This window comes from Canis lupus, chromosome 35 (genome assembly GCF_011100685.1).
Source record: "Canis lupus familiaris isolate Mischka breed German Shepherd chromosome 35, alternate assembly UU_Cfam_GSD_1.0, whole genome shotgun sequence".
Taxonomy (NCBI): Eukaryota; Metazoa; Chordata; class Mammalia; order Carnivora; family Canidae; genus Canis; species Canis lupus.
This window is the reverse complement of record NC_049256.1, coordinates 25,982,638-26,006,137: the sequence shown is the minus strand read 5'-3', so window position 1 is coordinate 26,006,137 and position 23,500 is coordinate 25,982,638. Positions and strand designations below refer to the sequence as shown.

At 40.9% G+C, this 23,500-nt stretch overlaps 2 non-coding genes and 1 pseudogene across 2 annotated transcripts; 1 reads left to right on the top strand and 2 right to left on the bottom strand.

Moving 5' to 3' along the window:
* Positions 1 to 252: 252 nt before the first annotated feature.
* TRNAS-GCU lies at positions 253 to 334 on the bottom strand. Its single transcript has one exon. It is a non-coding gene; the product is annotated as a tRNA-Ser (tRNA).
* An 11,508-nt stretch (positions 335 to 11,842) lies between these two features.
* TRNAP-CGG lies at positions 11,843 to 11,914 on the bottom strand. The gene has a single exon. It is a non-coding gene; the product is annotated as a tRNA-Pro (tRNA).
* A 140-nt stretch (positions 11,915 to 12,054) lies between these two features.
* Positions 12,055 to 19,353, top strand: LOC119877866 (annotated as a pseudogene).
* Positions 19,354 to 23,500: the final 4,147 nt, after the last annotated feature.

Sequence of the window (23,500 nt, the reverse complement as noted above, 5' to 3'; positions counted from 1 at the left end):
AGTCTGTGCGTGCTAATAAAGGGCAAAACCTTTGTGGTTTCCAGATGGCAGATTTTTTTCAAGCATCTTTCACTTCCTCTCTTCCTGTCGCGCTCCAGGCAGGCACCAGGCAGGAGAGGTGCACCAAGGAGGTACTTCACTGCTCTCATAAAGTTCCCACCAAACGAACGATAAAGTGGAAAACCCGCAACGTCAACTTTTTGGACAAATTGGCTTAATTTTTTCCCCCTCTCCTAACTAAAATGCCCCAACCGACGAGGGTAGGATTCGAACCCACGCGTGCAGAGCACAATGGATTAGCAATCCATCGCCTTAACCACTCGGCCACCTCGTCGCGACGCGCCGGGGTTCCTAAGTACTTTATTTCAGAGTTTACACCCGGGAACTCCTGCTGTCCTGGAGGGAAGGGCGGTCAGGAGACGTCCAGGAGACGTGGGGCCGGCGGGCTCCGCACAGAGCGGCCGCGGAGCGCGGGGGACCCTCGCGCTGGGGCAGGGGCGGGGGCAGCTCTCGCCCGAGGCCCGACCGCGCCCGCAGCGCCACAGGCCCCGCCGGGGTCCGGGCTGCAGGGCCGCGTGCGCGCAGGAAGCCCTCTGAGCCCGCCGCGGGCAGGGGCCCCCAGAGTCGGGCCGCCAGAGCCCACCCCAGGGCCCCTGGCGAGTCCGGACCCCGCATTCCTGGCGGCTGAGACAGCCTGGGCGACCGAAGCACGGGGCCGAGTGAGGCGGTGCTGCCTCTCTCACCGCCTAACGCTGCGGGGTGGGGTTGCAGAGGTGACCCTGCACCGGGGTGGGGCGAGGGCCCCTTTGCCGCGCATCCGCCCGGGGGAACCCTGAGTTCTCAGCAGCCCCCCCCCCCCATATCCGTGCCTCTGGGTGATTTTCTAGGGGACGGGTTCTCAGCTTCTGTCCGATTTTACAAGGCATGTGGTGCTAGGGATGTCAAAAGACTCACTCCTAGCGAGGAAATTATTTGGGGAAGGGGTGAAAAAAGGCTGTTTCAACCTTTTTTTTTTTTTTTTTTTTTAGGTTTTTGATTAGTTTCACTGAATGAATAAAATGCACATAAATGAACATGGGTAGGGCTTAATTCTGACCAATCATAATGAATCATAAATGCCTGGTCAGAGAAGGTCATATTAAAGGTGAGTCTTGCAGAGGAAGTTTTCTAGAGGTGGCTGAGAAAGGGTGTCCCGCGCTGAGGAAGGGGCCTGAGCAAAGGCAGGGAGCTCGCAGGATCTACACAAGTATGCGGAAATCACTGGCTGGAGCACTGATGCACGTGAGTGATCAGGGAGCATCCATAAATCTGAGAAGGGAGGTGGTCATGAAGATTTTTTTTTCTTTCTTTTTTTTTTTTTTTTTTTAGAAACTTTATTTTCCGTCAACCTTATTTCCATTCTGTTCCTTCTGTGGAAGAGCAGCTTAAGACCACTCAGTGGTTGTTCCTACCCATTCAGTGGCCTGAGCAGTGGGAGCTGCAACAGGATTTTTTTTTTCCATGAAGCCTAAGCAAATCAATCACAGGAGGAACCTACGCAGGGGACATGGGGGAAATCTTGCAGGAATGGATCTCCACTCATTCTTATACTCTTAGTGTGAGGGCACTTTACCTTGGGTTGCACTAATATCTTGAGTGAAGACCACTCTTTGCTTGTGATGAACCATTCTCTCTTCTTACTTGAAAAAAAAACCTTCTATTTTAGTGTTTGCCTTATTGACCTGCACGGATCTTCATGCTCAGCTTCACCCACTTTCCTCTGCCTTGTTTTCCTCTCTAGTCCAATTCCTGATTTTGTATCAAGAAGGATCTATTTCCCCTCTTTCCAACAAGACCTTTTCCCTCATGGAGTGCTCTTGCCCTTCCTCATTTGAACCTGGATAAATTTTTTATCCATACCTTAGTTCTCACCTTAAAGCTTATTTTTTCATTAATATTTTTTAACAATAACCATGTTTTAAAATCTTAAACACTTCAAAAGCATGTATACATAAAAAAGCGATCTTTTTCCTCTTTTCTTCTTCCCCCTTGGGAGAGAAAAAGATTTTTAGACATTTGATTTTTTGTTTGTGTTGTTTTTGTTTTTACCAGCAGCATGTCTCCAAATCTCATACTATAGCAGAGATGGCTAGTTGTCCATCAATATTTGTTCCTTTCTTAGAAATGGGCATTTAGAAGGGCTTATAGCCACCCAGAGAAGACTACCATGCACAACTTTTCTTGATGGCTAAGCATGGCCATGTGACCAATTTCTAAACTAGTCACTGTATGTAAAGCTTGCAGGTTATGCCCAAAAGAGGAAAGAAGTACCACCCACTTCTCTCTTCCTACTCTCTCCGCTTGCTGGAAAAGCCAACACCATAAGAAGGAAGGAGCAATGAGGTAGAATACTGGAAGGAAACACCCTGGAGTGAAAGCATCACCCTAGGATTGATTATACATTCAGACAATTATGTAAGATGTGAGTCCCATCTGCTTCCTTTAAGCTACAGTAGGTTACAAAGGCAAAATTATATTCCAGGGGATCCCTGGGTGGCTCAGCGGTTTGGCACCTGCCTTTGGCCCAGGGTGTGATACTCGAGTCCTGCATTAGTCTCCCTGCATGGAGCCTGCTTCTCCCTCAGCCTGTGTCTCTGCCTCTCTCCATCTCTCTCATGAATAAATAAATAAAATCTTAAAAAAATATATTCTAAATAATACACATTATTTCTACTTACAGATTTTTTAAATTTACTGTTTTTTTACTGATTATCCATTATACAAAAAGATCCACCTCTTTTTCCTGAACATTAGAAGTTTTTTTTTCCAAGTTACCGCAAATAACCACACACGTTTGTCTTAAAAAAGGGGTTAAGACGGAAATCCCTGGGTGGCTCAGAGGTTTAGTGCCTGCCTTCAGTCCAGGGTGTGGTCCTGGAGGCCCAGGATTGAGTCCCACGTTGGGCTCCCTGTGTGTGTCTCTGTGTCTCTCATGAATGAATAAATAAAATCTTTAAAAGGGGGAGGGGATAGAATTGGATGATTTCTGTAGTTGCTATACAGGTTTTCTTCAGGATGTCTTCACCATAATCATGTACCTTTTCTTTCCCTACCACTGGGGGTGGATATCCTAAGGCTTTTTCTATCTTAATTTGCTTTCTACATTGTAGAGTAGCTTCCTGAAAAGAAAAAAAAAGTTCATTGGGAATAAGATTTTTGAGTATTTGGGCATTGGAAAATATCTATTATGTTTCTCCAACGGTTGATTGAAGGTTGGTTGGGTATGGGAATGCTAGGTTGGGGAATATTTTCTTTCAGGATTCTGAAAGTTCTTCATTGTCTTTGGCTTTCAGTATTACTTTACAAGAATTAAGAAGTCATTCTAATTACTGATACTTCATTTCTAATTAGCTTTTCTCTCTTTCAGGATAATTTCCCTGTCTACAGTGTTCCCAAAAGTCTGAAAAGTATGCCATCATGTGTTTCTATTTTCATTCATTGTTCTGAGAGCTCTATTACTTCATTAAATTTGGAAAATCATGTATTTCCGTTTGGAAAATTAGCTTGACTTTTTTGTTGTTGATTTTCTCACTTACATGTTCTCTATTTTCTTTTTTTTTTTTTCCTGGAACTTCTTTTACCTCAGATTTTATAGCTCCAAGATATTTCCTCTCCTTTTTTCTTTCCTCCCTGCCATCCCCCCCCTTTTTTTTTTTACTATTTGCACTCTGCTTATTTTTTAATAGACTTATTTTTTTATTGGAGTACAATTTGCCAACATATAGCATAACACCCAGTGCTCATCCTGTCAAGTGTCCTACTCAGTGCCCGTCACCCAGTCACCCCAACCCCCCGCCCACCTCCCTTTCCACCACCCCTTGTTCGTTTCCCAGAATTAGGTGTCTCTCATGTTCTGTCACCCCCTCTGAGATTTCCCACTCATTTTCTTTCCTTTCCCCTTTATTCCCTTTCACTATTTTTTATATTCCCCAAATGAATGAGACCATATAATGTTTGTCCTTCTCCGATTGACTTATTTTACTCAGCATAATACCCTCCTGTTCCATCCACTTTAAAGCAAGTATTGGCTGAGTATTATTTCAGAAGGCTGAGTAATATTCCATTGTATACATAGACCACATCTTCTTTATCCATTCATCCTTTGATGGAAACCGAGGCTCCTTCCAGAGTTTGGCTATTGTGGACATTGCTGCTAGAAACATCGGGGTGCAGGTGTCCTAGCGTTTCACTGCATCTGTACCTTTGGGGTAAATCTCCAGCAGTGCAATTGCTGGGTCATAGGGTAGCTCTATTTTTAACTCTTTGAAGAACCTCCACACAGTTTTCCAGAATGGCTGCACCAGTTCACATTCCCACCAACAGTACAAGAGGGTTTCCCTTCTCCACATCCTCTCCAACATTTGTTTTTTCCTGCCCTGTTAATTTTCCCCATTCTCACTGGTGTGAGGTAGTATCTCATTGTGGTTTTGATTGGTATTTCCCTGATGGCAAGTGATGCAGAGCATTTTCTCATGTGCTTGTTGGCCATGTGTATGTCTTCTTTGGTGAAATTTCTGTTCATGTCTTTTGCCCATTTCATGATTGGGTTGTTTGTTTCTTTGCCATTGAGTTTAATAAGTTCTTTATAGATCTTGGATACTAGCCCTTTATCTGATACGTCATTTGCAAATATCTTCTCCCTTCTGTAGGTTGTCTTTTAGTTTTGTTGACTGTTTCTTTTGCTGTACGAAGCTTTTTATCTTGATTAAATCCCAATAATTCATTTTTGCTTTTGTTTCCCTTGCCTTCATAGTTGTATCTTGCAAGAAGTTGCTGTGGCCAAGTTCAAAAAGGGTGTTGCCTGTGTTCTCCTCTAGGATTTTGATGGAATCTTATCTCACATTTAGATCTTTCATCCATTTTGAGTTTATCTTTGTGTATGGTGTAAGAGAATGGTCTAGTTTCATTCTTCTGCATGTGGCTGTCCAATTTTCCCAGCACTATTTATTGAAGAGGCTGTCCTTTTTCCAGTGGATAGTCTTTCCTGCTATGTCGAATATTAGTTGACCATAGAGTTGAGGGCCCATTTCTGGATTCTCTATTCTGTTCCATTGATCTGTATGTCTGTTTCTGTGCCAGAAACATCACTGTCTTGATGATCACAGCTTTGTGGTACAACCTGAAATCCAGCATTGTGATGCCCCCAGATATGGTTTTCTTTTTTAATATTCCCCTGGCTATTCGGGGTCTTTTCTGATTCCACACAAATCTTAAGATTATTTGTTCCAACTCTCTGAAGAAAGTCCATGGTATTTTGATAGGAATTGCATTAAATGTGTAGGTAGCCCTGGGTAGCATTGACATTTTCACAATATTAATTCTTCCAATCCATGAGCATGGAGTATTTTTCCATCTCTTTGTGTCTTCCTCAATTTCTTTCAGAAATGTTCTGTAGTTTTTAGGGTATAGATCCTTTACCTCTTTGGTTAGGTTTATTCCTAGGTATCTTATGCTTTTGGGTGCAATTGTAAATGGGATTGACTCCTTAATTTCTCTTTCTTCAGTCTCATTGTGAGTGGATAGAAATGCCACTGATTTCTGGGCAATGATTTTGTATCTTGCCACACTGCCGAATTACTGTGTGAGTTCTAGCAATCTTGGGGTGGAGTCTTTTGGGTTTTCAATGTACAGTATCATGTCATCTGCAAAGAGGGAGAGTTTGACTTCTTCTTTTCCAATTTGAATGCCTTTAATGTCTTTTTGTTATCTGATTGCTGAGGCTAGGACTTCCAGTACTATGTTGAATAGCAGTAGTGACAATGGACATCCCTGTCCTTATTCCTGATCTTAGGGGAAAGGCTCCCAGTGTTTCCCCACTGAGAATGATATTTGCTGTGGGCTTTTCATAGATGGCTTTTAAGATGTCGAGGAATGTTCCCTCTATCCCTACACTCTGAAGAATTTTGATCAGAATGGATGGATTTTGTCAAATGCTTTCTCTGCATCTATTGAGAGGATCATATGGTTCTTGGTTTTTCTCTTGCTGATATGATCTATCATATTGATTGCTTTACGAGTGTTGAACCAGCCTTGCATCCCACGGATAAATTCCACTTGGTCATGGTGAATAATATTCTTAATGTACTGTTGTATCCTATTGGCTAGTACCTTGTTGAGAATTTTTGCATCTGTGTTCATCAGGAATATTGATCTCTAATTCTTCTTTTTGGTGGGGTCTTTGTCTGGTTTTGGAATTAAGGTGATGCTGGCCTCATAGAAGTTTGGAAGTATTCCATCCCTTTCTATCTTTTGGAACAGCTTTAGTAGAATAGGTATTGTTTCTTCTTTAAACGTTTGATAGAATTCCCTGGGAAGCCATCTGTCTTGGGAGGTTTTTGATGACCGCTTCAATTTCCTCCCTGGTTATCAGGCCTGTTCAGGTTTTCTATTTCTTCCTGTTCCAGTTTTGGTAGTTTGTGGCTTTCCAGAAATGCGTCCATTTCTTCTAGATTGCCTAATTTATTGGTATATAGCTGCTCATAATATGTTTTTAAAATCGTTTGTATTTCCTTGGTATTGGTTGTGATCTCTCATTTTTCATTCGTGATTTTATTAATTAGAGTCTTTTCTCTTTTGTTTTTAATAAGGCTGGCTAATGGTTTATCTATCTTATTAATTCTTTCAAAGAACTAACTCCTGGTTTTGTTGATCAGTTCTACAGTTCTGGTCTCTATTTCATTGGTTTCTGCTCGGATCTTTATTAACTCTCTTCTGCTGGGTGTAGGTTTTATTTGCTGTTCTTTCTCCAGTTCCTTTAGGTGCGAGGTCAGCTTGTATATTTGAGTTTTTCCCAGTTTTTTGAGGGATGCTTATATTGCGATGTATTTCCCTCTCAGGACTGCTTTTGCTATATCCCAAAGATTTTGGGATTTGGGGATAATGGTTGTATCTTCATTCTCATTAGTTTCCATGAATCTTTTAAATTCTTCTCTAATTTCCTAGTTGACCCTTTCATCTTTTGGCAGGATGGTCTTTAAACTCCACGTGTTTGAATTTCTTCCAAACTTCTTCATGTGATTGAGTTCAAGTTTCAAAGCATTATGGTCTGAAAATATGCAGGGGACACTCCCCATCTTTTTGTATTGGTTAAGTCCTGATTTGTGACCCAGTATGTAGTCTATTCTGGAGAAAGTTCCATGTGCACTTGAGAAGAATGTGTATTCAGTTGCGTTTGTATGTAAAGTTCTGTAAATATCTGTGAAATCCATCTGGTACAGTGTATCATTTAAAGTTCTTGTTTCTTTGGAGATGTGCTTAGAAAATATGTCATTTGCAGAAAGCACTGTGTTGAAGTCTCCCAGTATAAGTGTATTATTATCTAAGTATGTCTTAGCTTTGATTATTAATTGATTGATATACTTGGCAGCTCCCGCATTAGGGGCATAAATATTCATGATTGTTAGGTCCTCTTGTTGGATGGATCCTTTAAGTATGATATAGTATCCCTCTTCATCTCTTACTACAGTCTTTGGGATAAACTTTAATTTATCTGATATAAGGATGGATACCCCTGCTTTCTTTTGAGGACCATTTGAATGGTAAATAGTTCTCCAATCTTTTATTTTCAGGTTGTAGATGTCCTTAGGTCTCAAATGAGTCTCTCATAGACAGCAAATAGATGGGTCTTGCTTTTTTATTCAGTCTGAAACCCTGCGTCTTTTGATGGGATCATTAATCCCATTCATGTTCAGAGTTACTATTGAAGGATATGAATTTAGTGTCATCATAATACCTATTCAGTCCCTGTTTTTGTGGATTATTTCTTTGGACTTCCTCTTTCTTTTACAGAGTCTCCCTTAATATTTTTTGCAGAGCTGGTTTGGTGGTCACATATTCTTTCAGTTTGTGCCTATCTTGGAAGCTCTTTATCTCTCCTTGTATTCTGAATGAGAGCCTTGCTGGATAAAGGATTCTTGGCTGCATGTTCTTCTCATTTAGGACCCTGAATAATTCAGCCCTTTCTGGCCTGCCAGGTCTCTGTGGAGAGGTCTGCTATTAATCTAATATTTCTCCCCATATAAGTTAGGGATCTCTTGTCTCTCGCTGCTCTAAGGATTTTCTCTTTATCTTTGGAATTTGCAAGTTTCACTATTAAATGTCAAGGTGTTGAGATCCCTGGGTGGCTCAGTGGTTTGGCGCCTGCCTTCAGCCCACGGGCATGATCCTGGAGACCTGGGATCGAGTCCCACGTTGGGCTTCCTGCATGGAGCCTGCTTCTCCCTCTGCCTGTGTCTCTGCCTCTCTCTATATATCTCTCTCATGAAGAAATAAATAAAAATCTTTATAAATAAATGTCAAGGTGTTGAACAGTTTTTATTGATTTGGGGGGGGCAGGGATCTCTTTATATCCTAGATCTGAATGCCTGTTTCCCTCCCCAAGTTAGGGAAGTTCTCAGCTATGATTTGTTCAAATACATTTTCTGGTCTTCTGCTCCTTTTGGCGCCCTCTGGAACCCCAATTATACATAGATTTTTCCTTTTGAGGCTGTCATTTATTTTCCTTAACCTTTCCTCATGGTATTTTAATTGTTTTTCTCTTTTTTTCCTCAGCTTCCTTCCTTGCCATCAACTTGTCTTCTATGTCACTCACTCTTTCTTCTGCCTCATTAACCCTCATCATTAGGACCTCCAGTTTGGATTGCATCTCACTTAATTGATTTTTAATTTCGGCCTGATTAGATCTAAATTCTGCAGCCATGAAGTCTCTTGAATCCTTTATGCTTTTTTCCAGAGCCACCAGTAGCTTTATTTTTTTTTTCACCAGTAGCTTTATAATTGTGCTTCTGAATTGGCTTTCTGACATCAAATTGTAATCCAAATTCTGTAATTCTGCGGGAGAGAGTACTATTTCTGATTCTTTCTTTTGTGGTGAGTTCTTTCTAGTCATTTTGCTCAGTGCAGAGTGGCTAAAAAAGAGTTGTACTTGTTAGAAGTGCAAACTCTTCTCTCTGTAGCATTCCAGCTGTTCTCTCTTTAAATCTCAGGCTGAATTCATAGGTTTTCAGGATTATTTGTAAGTTGATGGGGACAGGTGACTTGGGGACCCTACTCTTCCGCCATCTAGACATTTTTTAAAGAGACCCTACTCTTCTGCCATCTAGACATTTTTTTAAAGATTTTATTTATTCATAGAGACAGAGAGAGAGAGAGAGAGAGGCAGAGACACAGGCAGAAGGAGAAGCAGGCTCCATGCAGGGAGCCCGACGTGGGACTCCATCCTGGGTCTCCAGGATCACACCCCGGGCTGCAGGTGGCGCTAAACCGCTGCGCCACCGGGGCTGCCCAGACATTTTTTTAAAGGCAGTTCTAGGTTTACAGAAAAATTGATAGGAAAGTACAGAGTTCCCACATACCCTCTCTTCTCTCCTACAGCTTCTCTTATTATTTACATCTCATAGTCTTGTGCTATATTTGTTACAGCCGAGGGACCAATGTAACCAAAGTCCATAACTTACATTAAGGTTCACTCCTTGTGCTGCACATTCTATGGGTTTTGACAAATGTGTCATGACATGTGCCCATCACTACAGTATCATACAGAATAATTTCACTGGCGTGTGCTCTACCTCTTCATTCCTATATCCCTCCCTACCTGTTTCAGATTGGCTTCTTTCACTTAACAATATGCTTTTAAGGTTCTTTAATGTCTTTTTGTGGCCTGAGTGCTCATTTCTTTTTCTTACTAAATAATATTCCATTGTATGGATGTACCACAGTTTATCCATTTATTAATTTTTTAAATATTTTATTTATTTGAGAGAGAGAGCATGTGTGTGCCCAAACATGGGGAAGGGCATAGTAGAGGGAGAGAGATTCTCAAGCAGACTCTGCACTGAGCACAGGGCCCAACATGGGTTCGATGCCAAGACTCTGAGATGGTAACCTGAGCTAAAACCAAAAGTTGAATGCTTAACCAACTGAACCAATCAGACACCCCATCCATTCACTTACTGAAGGACGTTTTGGTTGCTTCTCAGTTTTTCCAGTTATGAATAAAGCTGCTATAAGCATTCGTGTGCAGGTTTTGTTGTAGTCATAAGTTTCAATTCATTTGGGTATCTACTAGGGAGCATAACTGTTGGTTCCCCTTTATATTTTTACTCCATATTCTGGAAGATATCCTTCACATTTTATTGCAGTTACTCCATTAAGTTTTTCATTTCTACTCTCATAATTTGAATTTTAAGATGCTTTTGTAGTTGAGCTACTGTTTTGTATAGCATTCTTTCTCTCTGTAATAACTTTCCTGAGTTTTCTTCTTTCTGCATAATATTTTCCTCTATTTTTTTCTAGTTCACTTTTATCTCTATCATGTTAGGCACTTATTTTAGATGTCTAGTGATCCTTGGTTGCTGGTTATAGTTATAATTAAGCCCTTACAATAACTGGACACTGAGATTATGAGTCCAGTTTATTGACTGTGGGCATCACAGTAAAGTGATCTACTGTGCCATTTCCTATCAGACAGTATCTTTAAATTATCCTTTTTGGGATAATAAAATGTCTTGAAAGAGGATAATTCAATCTCTGGCTTAGGTGGCATAGAACTGACTTCCTGCATCCTAAGAAAATTCTTGAAGGACAAAGGTTGGAGGAGGTTTGAATTTCAAACTTCATGAATAACAACATCTACTTCAAATTATAAAATTGTTTTACAAATCAATTATACACTCATATTTCATGTATAAAAAGAGACAATATATTCTACACCACTTCTGAAAAAGGACCTGCATCTTCATGTTTATTGGGCTTCCAAAATTGCCCTAAACAAAGGTAAAAAAAAGACCACTCTTCCAGAATACTTTCAAAATGAGCCTTCAAAGAAATTGCCGTGATGTGTGTGTGTGTGTCAGCATTCAGTGTTGGTCACAAAGCAGCAGTTATTCCAAGGAAATATCTTAAGATAGCTGGCAAGAGCAAAAGAACTGAATTAATACCTTCCTCCTCATCTTTTTTCTTTGTCATCTTTTATATTTATGCTAATTAATTCACCTGAGCGTTTTGCACAGTTCCTAAGTGAGAGCATTTCCTGGAGGAAAAAGTACTGGTGTGCATGGGGTCTAGGGTAGGTATTGCTCCTTGGGGTTTTCCCTGGAGTGTACACGTCGGCCCTGCTTCTGCAGGCTCTTCTGGGAAGTCTGGACGCATGAAAACGCTATGTAGTTACTTGGAACTAGTAGAAACAAACCTTATTTTATTCCCTGCCCACCTCTACGTCCCTAGCATCAGGCACAGGTGGACACACAGCAGCCACTGAATATTCACTGGCTGACAGAGCACCTGAATGAGCTCCGACCAGGGCAGTGCAGGACCAGAAAGAGGCCGGCGTCTGGCCGCAGTCATAGGCCGTAGAGCCAGCGGTCAGGGTGGTGGGAGCAGCAGAGGTTGAGGGTCGGAGAGCTCCCCACCCCTCCCCACCCCTCCCCACCCCTCCGCACCCCTCCCCACCCCACCAGAGGGCTGTAACAGCGGAAATCGGACTAGGACTGGGCGGCAGTAGGTAAGGTGCCGGAGCATGGCTCTCACTCCGCCCCCTGCGGCAGGTGTGCGCATGCGCGTGCCCGCCAGCCACTCCCCCGCCTCCCTCCCTCCCTGCACCCGAGGAAGGATGCACAGAAGAGCCGGCCTGTGGCTGGTGCAGCATCAGCACCGCAGGTGCGTAGGCGCGCGGGAGATGCGGGCATTCGTGCCCGGCTCCTCCGAGAACACTGCCATTCCACAGCCAGTGTTTTTGGCAAGAATATTTGGGAAAACGCTTTTTTCCCCCCTGATGCTATTAAGTCCAAGTGGTTGAAAAGGAAGCGGGCTCGTCCGGGATTTGAACCCGGGACCTCTCACACCCGAAGCGAGAATCATACCCCTAGACCAACGAGCCACCCACGTGCGAGGCTTGTCCATATTTTGGTATAAGAAGAAATAGAATCAAATTCTGTTTTATTTTGTTTACAAAAAAATTGTTTCCCAATAAGGTATAATTCCCCACCAATCACTTACATAAATGAAACAGTTTGGAAGAGCTGTTTGTGTGCACTGTATATTAAATCTAAACCACCATGATATCACTTGGTTGTAAGACTGGTCACCTGTAGGAAGTTTTAAGATTATCTTTTTTCTTTGATCTACATTACTGAACTACTCTACGTAATTGAACTCACTTTCATTTAGCTTTTAATTAAATTCGGTTAGAAAAGGTGTCCTGGGGCTTTCCTCTACTTACTATTATCCTTTTTGAAAACTGGATATTACTATTACTGGGGAGTTCAGAAGCCATGCGCTCTAACCAGGAGTCTTTGCAGCTAGCAAAGGTTCCTCAGAATGAACACTCTGAATCTCCGCAAATTACGTTGATTCAATTCCATAACATTAATTTTTCAGGGGAGCCAAGAGGTTAGTATTAGGTGAGTTTCTTGACTTACCAAAATCTCTGGTTGAAGGCAAAGTTTTCACAATGGGCCATTAGCTGATATATGTAAACCACATTTTAAACCCACGTAAAGGATCACCTGGGTGGCTCAGTGGTTGAGCGTCTGCCTTTGGCTCAAGTTGTGATCCAGGGGTTGTGGGATAGGGTCCCATATCGGGCTCTCTGTGGAAAACCTGCTTTTCCCTCTACCTATGTCTCTGCCTCTCTCTTTGTGTCTCTCATGAATAAATAAATAAAATCTTTAAAAATAAATGCACATAAACATGTATGCATTGAACTAATACACATTTTTAATTTTATTTTGCTGTACTGAATTTGATACCTTCAAAATTAAAAGCAGTTCACCTCATTACATTCATTCTTTCAATTATTCTATTATTTATAGAATGCCTACTTTTTTAAATTTTTTACCCCAAATGAAATTCTGTTACAAAGATGAATAAAAATAATGATTTTTTTGAATATGTGTGGAGAGAAATCAATCCTTTGTGAAAGAGAGAGTAGACTTAAACCAGCACTCAGTTTACATTTTTACTTGTATTTACTGGGTGGATTAAAGTAATTATGAGGTTAGGAGGCACTCTACTTTTGATCTTAATGTTGGAATAGCAAGATTCTTGTTACCGTCCAACTGCTTGCTTTCTACCTTGCCAGTTTAAAAAATCTTGACTGATTATTCTGAAACATCTGCCTTTGAGTAGTAATAATTTCTAATTGCCCTCAAACTTAAGCCACGGTTCAGACTCAGCATTCCACATCCACGAAAACATGTTCTCTTCAAAAAATAGCATCTTATATTCATTTACAGATGGATCCCCTGACATAGGACTATAATAAGACTTTAAATCAAAGTTTAAATACTTCATTGTGGAAAAGACTTGTTCAACCTGAACCCAAAAACTTTCAAAGATTCAATTACTTGGTAAACGAGAGCCCTTCCTTTCCGGTGAAATCAACTGAATAAATTAGTTTACTAATTTCTGAACTCACTTAGTCTTGGGGTCACATGCTCCACAGAGCGGCCTACATTCTAGACCTCAAACTTCTGTTCTCTCTTTATTTCCATAGTGGAATATACTTTATCCTGTCTCAAGCCAATTTCCCTGAGGATAATAAATAATTTATTTACTTGTATACCAGTGAGAACTCAGACTCCAAACAAAGGTCACTATTTAAACATTGCTAAAAGGAGCATCATTTTACATAGTAGAGGACCCACATGAAATTTATATTCCAGTGATTTTACTGAGATGTCTACTGTTCTTGTCTAAGTCATGTAGATCATATGTAATCAGATACTTAGTTATGTTGGCAAACATGATTATATTCATACTTATACTCACATTCCTTGGTAAACAGAAGGCATATCATGAAGATACAGTTACAAAAGACACATTAGGACAAAGGGCATAAAATATCCTAACAAATGAAAACAAGACTTATTTGCCAAGTTTCTATTTAATAATTACTCGGTGTCAGATTTATATTAGGCCCTGGGTTACCAAAAACAAACAAGAGTTTCAGTCCTTAGAGAGACTTGGCTAGCTGGCTGTCCGGGTAGCTATGTCACTTTTCTAGTTGTTCTCAGCTGAGATTTTTATTCCATTTTCTCTCATATCTCTCACCAAAAAGTCAGCTTCCTAGTACGGCTTTGACTATTCCTTTTGGACTACTGACGGTGGTAAGGTTTGGTTTCAGTTGCCACTTAATAACGTTATCTTTGGAAATATTATTGAATCACTAGGTTTATTATCATCTATAGGTAGGGGAAAAAAGGCAATCATGGCACCAAGTAAATAAGAGTTAGAGGGAATTTTTCTGTCTTCACACTTTTGGAATAAAAAATATGAGCCACAATCTTCTTGGCTATTTAATCAATGTAACTATATTTAAATGACAACTAACATATATTTTGGGGCCTTCTGATGACTTCTTAACTTAGGCTTATGTTACTAAATTTCTCATTCTTCCCATCTGTTATATGAGAACCACTCCCACATGAGTTCTATCTGTAGACTATGACTCACTTACTACGATAAAGTTTACATTAGTTCAGAACTCTAGTTTTGATCCATATTTTAACCTAAAGAATATATATGGAATCTATTCCACTTCCATAATATGCTCTGTGGTATGACAAATGATTTGAGTGACATTCGTATTAATTTTCTATAGTTGACTTTCACGGAGATAATTGCCTGATATTTTTTCTGACAAGTCACCTAAAGATTTGCTGTCTTATAAGTGAGACAGCGTGGAGACTGGACTGTTCCCCTTATCACCAACCACAAAAATCCATCATTTATTGGCTGCCTTCACAAAAAGAAAAAAGCTAAAACTCTACACCCTTGTATAGCTCATTTTGCAGGAATGCAGAGGCAGGATGCTTACTGAAAGAAGGGGTGAGGGGTGGGTCTTCACTGTAAAGAGTGGTAAGGTAGGACCAAACCAGTAAGCCCCAAGAAGAACCACAGTGCTGACTTTTCACCCACATTTACCCCTCATTATAATACTAAAAAGATCATGCCCAAGGGTAGAGATGTAACATGCTAATTAGACATGTCACGTATGAAGAAGCATGACCTTTAAGTGCACAAGAGCCAAGAAATCCCCTCCTCTATAAGATCAGATGCTCTTTTCCCACTGAATCTTAATTAAAGCTCTCCTAGGCCCTCAGAGAGCCAGCCTAACAACTCTTTCCTTTGTGTTGCCTCCCTTAGGTTCTCGCAGAAGCCCTGACAAAACTGCCTGGGCAGCTCAGTTGGTTATGTGTCTGCCTACAGCTCAGGTCATCATCTCAAGGTCCTGGGTTCGAGGCCGCATCTGGCTCCCTGCTTCTCCCTCTCCCTCTGCCTGTGGCTCCCCCTGCTTAAACTCTCTCTTTCTCTGTCAAATAAATAAATAAAATAATTAAAAACAACAACAAACCCTGCCTGGAACCCCTTCTGCCTCTTGTCAATTTCTCTTAGAGAGCCCAGGGCCCAGTTAGGTGACAGGAGTTACCAAGGTGTTTATTTCAATATGTGGTTCCCTAACACTGGATTGTACCCCAGGCACGGGTCGTTATTACTACATCTGGTTTATGACTTTGAAATCTCTATATTCTGCTATAACTAAGACATAAATTCAAAGATTTGACACTTCATTGCAAGCACATGTCTCCAAATTCTTTACAGACTGGTGTCCCTACTTGCTTAGTTTCTCACAAGATTCTCCTCTGAAAAAGGCAGTGCTGGCAGATGAATGCTTCATTTGTCTTCTCCTATATGTCCTTAACTTTTAGAAGGTTTGGGCTTTTTAGTGGGATTGAGAGAGAGGAATTTGAAATGGCATCTCCTTTGAAAGATAGCTCATCAACCCAATTAACTTTCTTATAAAGTTTTTTTTTAATCAGTGTTTTTCTGAAAATCTTTGTGCATTTGAAGACAAGACCCAGGAGATGTCTGATATTTCTGTCAACTCTAACTCCTTTATCTTAATCAGTTCTCCAGCCTTGTATCTTGTGAGGATGCCATCTGATTTGATCATCTCACACTTTACTTCTATTTGTCTCGTCTAGTTCTTTCAAAGATCACTAACAGAACAGCAGGGGCTGTTCCCCCCTGGCCTGATGCCGACATGGACTCCTCAGAACCAGAACAGTGCACTGAGTTTCCAAAAGTGACTGATAAAGGTGAAAGGGAACAGTGGAAAAATTCAAGTTTCCCGAATGCATATCTGGAGGAATATCTTTAGGATTTAAATATTTTGCAATATGGGACGCCTGGGTGGCTCAGCAATTGGGTGTCTGCTTTTGGCTCAGGGCATGATCTATCCCATAATGGGCTCCCCATGGGGAACCTGCTTCTCCCTCTGTCTAGGTTTCTACCTCTCTCTCTCTCTGTGTTTCTCATGAATAAATAAATAAAATCTTTAAAGAAATAAATAAATACTTTGCATTAATGAATTAAGTATTCCCATTAACGAGCCTGGTGTCACAAAACTGTGTCCTTTCTCTTAATGACAAATCCCAGCCTCTTTATCCACACTGATTTCAGCTGTTTGAAGTTTCGTGTGCATTTTGCTCTCTGTCACAGTTTCACCTTCATTGTCCCGGGATGGCAAGGAATCAAGGGACAGGGCCAGTGTGTCCCTTAGTGAACCAGTGCTTGGTTTACTAAAGCAGTCGGGTATGCAGAACTCATCGTGCATGTTTCAAGGAAAACAGTAGTTTGTCTGGAAACAAACAAGAGTTCGGTGTTATTTTGCAACCTCCAGAGCTTCCTGGGTGTAATCTGAAACTGGCCCCTCTGAGGAGAGCAGGGAAAGACTGAATGAAGAGACAGAGGCAGCCCTCTCCAGGTTGGTAGATGGTAATTTTAATTAGCAAGATAATTTACATATTAGGCTTGTCTTTGGTGGCCCAAGACAAATAGATTCCTGTACCTGCCTGCCAAATCTTAGAGGTTTATATAAAGGTCCTAACTGGGTTCAGTCCCATATAGCGTCTAGATGGTGTCAACACCATCTCACTATCTCAAGGCTGTGTCCTTGGGGCAGCTTCTGGAAACAGGGAAGGTTAACAGCCATATCCCAAAGACAAGGGAAAGAGGGAGGACCTCTTGTTGCCAGGGTCCTGCTCACAAGTCAGCCAGTGACCACCTCCTCTCAATCATCTGCCCAACATTTGGGAAGAATCCACCTAATTAGAGACATAAAGGTTCGCCCTTGATCTCGTCAGATTCGAGGTCTAGAGTTCTAATTAGTAAATCATGGAATGGTCTTTATTCATTTCTGTAAAATTAGTAAGTGATTCCAGGGCACTGGGCAGTGAACCATGTGTTCTGGTATATTCCTCTTGTTATCCTTTATAAAGGTCATGAGGTTGCTATTCCCAAACCCACTCTTCAGGTTTCTGATATCTAGTGTTTTTACTGGCAGCTTGGCTATATTGTACCACTCAGGTCTTTGTAACAGCCTGTTACAAGTTATAATGCACTGAGGAAAAAGTAACATTAAAAAGAAGGCAGAATTTTGTTATTTTGACAAAAACACATTTACATGATCCATAGTGTCTTCCATCAGCAGCAATAGTCTTCAGGCATTTAAACGCTCAGAAAGAATTTCCACGGCCTAGGTATTTGAGGCCTTATTTTCACGGAGGTAAACCATACATAAAGAAACCCACATATACCTGACACATACAGCTCAGTGAATCTCTGCAAACTATACATATAAAATCACACTCCTGATGAAAGACTGAAACATTACCTGTGGTAAGCCAAGAGTATCTCCCATTTCTCCATCCTACTTACTGTGCCAGAGTACTGACTGTCCTGACTGAACAGCACAGATTAGCTTCTCCATCCACTGCCTAATCACTCTTGCTCTTCCTCTCTTCCAGCCAACCTCCCATCTAACTTCTTTCAGTGGGAAAATATACAAGCAGCACTGCTTTCAGATCTCTCATTCTTCCAACACTGCCACCAAAATACATTTTGAGAGTTAGATGACTAGATTTGAAAACAACTAGAGAAAGGGGTACTATCATAAGGGATATAGGCAAAATTCTATGATGACCCCCACGATTCCGTCTTCTCTGGTGTGTAGACCTGTATAATCTTTCCCTCCTTGAATATGAGGAGGACCTCTGAATATGGTGGAATTGCACTACAATGGGGAAGGAAAAATCCTTCCTCTACCTTTCAAGTTCTTCCAGCTGTTTTAAGAGTTAAATTGATGTGAGACAGATGAGTAAGAAGAAAAAAAAACACCAAAGTTTAAAAAAAATTTATTTAAATTCAATTTGCCAACATAAAGTATAACACCCAGTGCTCATCTCATCATGTGCCCTCCAAAGTTTATTATATGTGCCTGGAGGACCAAATCAAGAACTAAAGAAATGACCAAGGCAGGCAGTTTTTATACTTTTTAGACGAAGAAACAATAACTTCTTGAGGAATTGACAGAATAAAGAAAACAGATGTTTGGGAGCTTTACTTAAAGGAATTCTATGTGGAATTTGGATTGAGATTAGTAAAAACATAACAGGGTTGTTTATATAGACTTCTCGCTCTTAAATTTTCCATCTCTTGTGATAAGAATTTCCTTTTACTTCTTAGTAGAGGGTATCTTTCATACGATTCATTCCTTGCTTTCAGGGAGACAGTAGAGGGTCTGCGGTCCGTGCACTAGCTGTTCCCCTAATAGCTTCAATTCAAAATAATCAGCATGTGATTGTGGTACATTTTGGGACAACCTGCCCTTGGCCCCTACACTGCCCTGATTAGATTACATTATATAACACAGTAGAGGGGATTTTTCGGATATAATTAAGGTTCCTAATCAATGGGCCTTGAGTTATTAATAAAAAAGAGAAAGATTAGGTCTTACAGATACTGCTGCCTCGGAGCCACCTGTGTGGCCCAGCCATGGTCAACCCCACTGTGTTCTTCAACATTACCCTGGCCAGAAAGCCCTTGGGCCAAGTCTCTTTCAAGCTGTTTGCAGACAAAATTCCAAAGACAGCAGAGAACTTTTGCACTCTGAGCACTGGGGAGAAAGGATTTGGTTATAAATATTCCTGCTTTCAAAGGATTATTTTGCCACAGTGGTGAATTCATACACCACAATGGCACTGGCAGCAACTCCATCTGTGGGGAGAAGTTTAATGATGAGAATTTCATCCTGAAACCTATGGTCCTGGTATCTCGTCCATCAGAGATGCTGGACCCAACATGAAAGGTTGCCAGTTTTTCATCTGCATTGCCAAGACTGAATGTGAGGGCAAGTGTGTGGTTTTTGGAAACGTGAGAGAGGGAAGGAACATTGTGAAAGCCGTGGAACACTTTGGGTCCAGGAATAGCAAGACCAACAAGAAGATCACTGTTGCTGACTGTGGACAAACCTAATAAATTTGACTTGTGTTTTATCTTAACCACCAGACTATTCCTTCTGTACTCAAGAGAGCACCCCTTCATCTCCATCTGCTTGAAATATACTATAACCATTGCACTCTCATTGCATTTTTATGGTCTCCATATTTTCCTTTCCCCTCCAAGTCTAGCTGGGTTGCATGCAGAGTTAGGTTTATGATTATGAAATAAAACCTAAACAATAACAATGACAAAGAGGGTGACAGATAATCCTGGATGCGTCTGATAATCAGGTGAGCACTTTGGACAAGGGACATATTCAGAGTAAGTGGGGCTCTCCTGCTGACTTTGGAGAAAATAAACAGCTATGATGTGAATGGCTTATGAAGAAGGTCCTGTGGCAGAGGTGTCCTCTAGGAACCTGGGGTCTGGGTTCTAAAACAACAAGGCTGAGGTTTGCCAACAATCAAGTGGGCCAGGAAGAGCTTCAGATGAAATTGCAGCCTTAGCTGATGTTGTGAATTTAGTCTACTGAGACACGCAGCAGAAAATACAGTTAAGCCGCATTCCTGACCCGTTGAAACTATGAGATAATAAATTTATGTTATCTTAAGTCATTAAATGTGTGGTAGTTTCTTATGTAGCAATAGAACACTAATATACCAGACTACGTGGATGTGGTATTTTCTTGACTGAAAGTTATTCAAGTAGATATTTTTTTCCCTTTAGGAGAAAGAATCATCATTATGCACTGTGATGCTCTTAATATCTCCAGTATCAACAAAAAGTGGGGAAATGAAGAGTGGTTTATTATGGTGGTTCAATCAGTTTAACCAGTTGTCAAATATTAGTTTTTAAGTGTCGTGGACACTTAAATGTTTGTTCTTGGCAATCTGACCAAAGTGGCCCACAGCTCTCAATTAAAAATTTCTATCACTTGGTTAAGCATACAACTCTTGATCTCACCTCAGGTCTTGGTCTCAGGTTGTGAGTTCAAGCCCTGGGTTGGGCATTATGCTGGGTATGGAGGAGGAGGAGGAGGAGAGGGGGAAGAAGAAGGAAGAGGGGAAGGGGAAGGTGGAAGAGGAGGAGGGGAAAGAGGGGGAGGAGGGGGAGAAGGAGAGAATTTCTTACTTTCCAAATCCTTCTTGCAATTTCACATCCAGTGCTACTTTCCTCTCTTCTCTTAATGCATGTATATTACTTGCATTTCCTTACAGTTGATACAATGAGCATTATGGGCAAGAATCATTTTCCCCACTTACTTGCTACACCTTGTTTCATAATTTGACATTCATTTATTTACACATTTGTTTAATAATTAGGAAATTTAGTTGCTTAAGAAAATAAGATGGGATAAAAGTAAGTAAAGAAGATCCCAGTAAGATCCTACCTGTGTTCTTTTCAAATATCTAAGAGTCTCATTAGTTATCACTGGAAAACAAGGTTTTCTTTTTTTTCATTTATTATCTCAGGAAAGCCGGACATTTAGAACTTTTCACTTCTGAAGTTTACCCATTTCTATGCTGTCATTAACCATGCCATTATCACCCCCTATTCTTGACAATTCGTTAACTACATTTATAAGCCTTCATTAAATTTAGTATGACATGTTACTATTAGACAGGTGCAAACATGAAGGGCAGCCTTTCCATTAGGGACAGATGCTATAGATGATCTAAGTAAGGAGATATTGACTAAGGCACTTTGAAACCTGTCTGAAGAGATGAAAATCCTGGAATAGATTTTAGACCAGGACAGATTTTAGAGCAAAGTCACATGTATTTCAGAAAATACTTCATCTGTATTTCAGAAGCTGTCCCAGGATATTTTGTAGTCCAAGCAAGAGATGTGTATATGGAAATGGATCTTAATGATGTAGGATCAAGCTAAAAAGAGTGTAAGGAGAGGTAAGGCCAGATGTATTGTGATGGACCCACTCAGCTGAGATTATGAATTCAATTTCTCTGTTAAGTGCAGGAATGGCTCAAACAGTTTCAGAGGTTGGATGACCCAAACGTGGGTTCCTACACTAAATGTAGTTCCTATACTAAATGAGGTTGAAATGTCAAGAAATCCTCAGTATGCTATAGAGGCAGTTATGAAATCTTGGAGATTGTGGGAATTCTAAAGTATTTACTATGTAGGATCAGCCCATGCCAACCAGAAGTGTTCTACAACACAAGCCTTTCACTATAGCTTTGACAAATAAATTCATGAGTATAGCCCAGCATCCTAACACAGCTCTGTTGGAGTTCTTGCCTACAAATAAAAAATTGCATCAGGAGTTACTACTGTTGAACTGGAAGGCCTCAGTACAGTGGGAATAACTTGAATGACAGGTGCCAAGTGATGACACTTAATCACCAACTAAGCGGGGCAGGATTGCCTTAATGAACACTTATCAAACAGTCTGACTCACAGAGATCTTCAGCATTGGCTAGTTGGTTATGGTTTTGTTTAACTGCTGTATATAAGAATCTACTAAAGTCTCACTTGGTCTGGAAAAGGAGAAACATTCCAGGCCGTGTGAATATACACCCGACTTGAATCACTCAAGCACCATGGATAATTGTGGATCCTTAAACATCCCCAGACACGACCTGGTTCTGTGACCCAGAGAACCTTGAATGATGGGATAGATCCCCATGGAGAAACTCTACTACATTGCCAAGAACATAACAGTGATAATCTTCCCGCAGCCATCCCCGGAGGGACCCGCAGTCACTTATTATGGAGACTGTGTAGTGGACAAAGGGACATAATCAGTCTTCTCAGAGACTCACGGTCATTGGCTCTGAGCTGACAAAAATTCCTGGAGACCCAAAGTCGCACTATGCATCACCAGTCAGACTAGGAACTTATTAGGTTAAGTTAGATGATCAATAAAGTTTTATCTCAGGTCCATGGTTTCTTCCAAGAAATCCACTATCATTTAAGAATTGTAGATAACTTGTCGTTTAACTCTGGCTGCTTTTAAGATATTTTGCTTTCATTTTTACAGACTGGTCTGGATATAAACATTTTTGAGTCTATGCTGCTTAGAATTCTCTGAGCTTTTGAAGCTACTAGTTTGAATTTCACCAAATCTGAGACATTTTCAGTTATCATTACTTCAAAACTTCTGTAAGATTTCACAGGCAAAACTGATACAGAGTTCACCTTCCTACTCTATTTTACTCATAACAGAACTATAAATGAGAGGCAAGAGGTAGTTGGTGGGGGTTACCAGCCATGTCAGGGTGTTCTAAAATTCAATATTCTCGGTTTCTCCTTCCTCCCTCCCTCCCGCTCTCCTATATGGGTAACAATTTAGTCATGTGCTTCTCATTTTAAGTTACTTTCTGCTTAAGATTCTAGATTCAATTTAAATTTCTCAACTCCATCCTAACTTTTCCAAGGGAAGCACAGAAGAACACTTACTTTGAGAATCCAAATTCCAGGCTCTCTGTAATCACTAATTTTGTGTGTCAACTTAACTGATCTAAGGGATGCCCACATAGCTGGAAAAACTGACTTTGTCTCTGAGGGTGTTTCTGGAAGAGAATAGCCTTTGCTCAATAGACTGAGTAGGGATGCCCTGTCACCAATCTGCTAGGGGCCCTCCTGGAACAAAAAGGCAAAGGAAGGCTGAATTTCTTCTCTCTTCTTGAGCTGGCAAGTGAATCCGCTCCAGCTCTCCATCCTGGCAGCTCCTGGTTCTCAGGCCCTCAGACTTGGGTATGTAAATAAGGAACCCCTTGGTTGTCAGGCCTTTGGACTCGTACCGGACACTACCACTGGCTTTCCTGGTTCTCTAGCTTGCAGACAGCAGACTGTGGGACTTCCCTGCCTCCAGAATGGAGTGAGCTAAGTCCAATCATTTCTCTCTCTCTCTCTCTCTCTCTCTCTCTCTTCAGAGAGACAGATACAGATACATAGATATAGATATTTCCTGTTGATTCTCTTTCTCTGGAGGACCCTGACTAACACACTATCCTAACCATTTTTGTTACCAACCACACATCTCCGTATCCATCTGGATACTTTCTATTTTAATGCTCATTAAGTCTCTTCTTTATAATTAATTTTAAAATGCTATTCTTAACTTCATTTCCAAGCTCTTACATCCCTTCCTTTGGGGTCCATTACCCATGACCAGTTCAGGGAGTGCTTATTTTGTCTTGTTCTCCATGATAGAAAA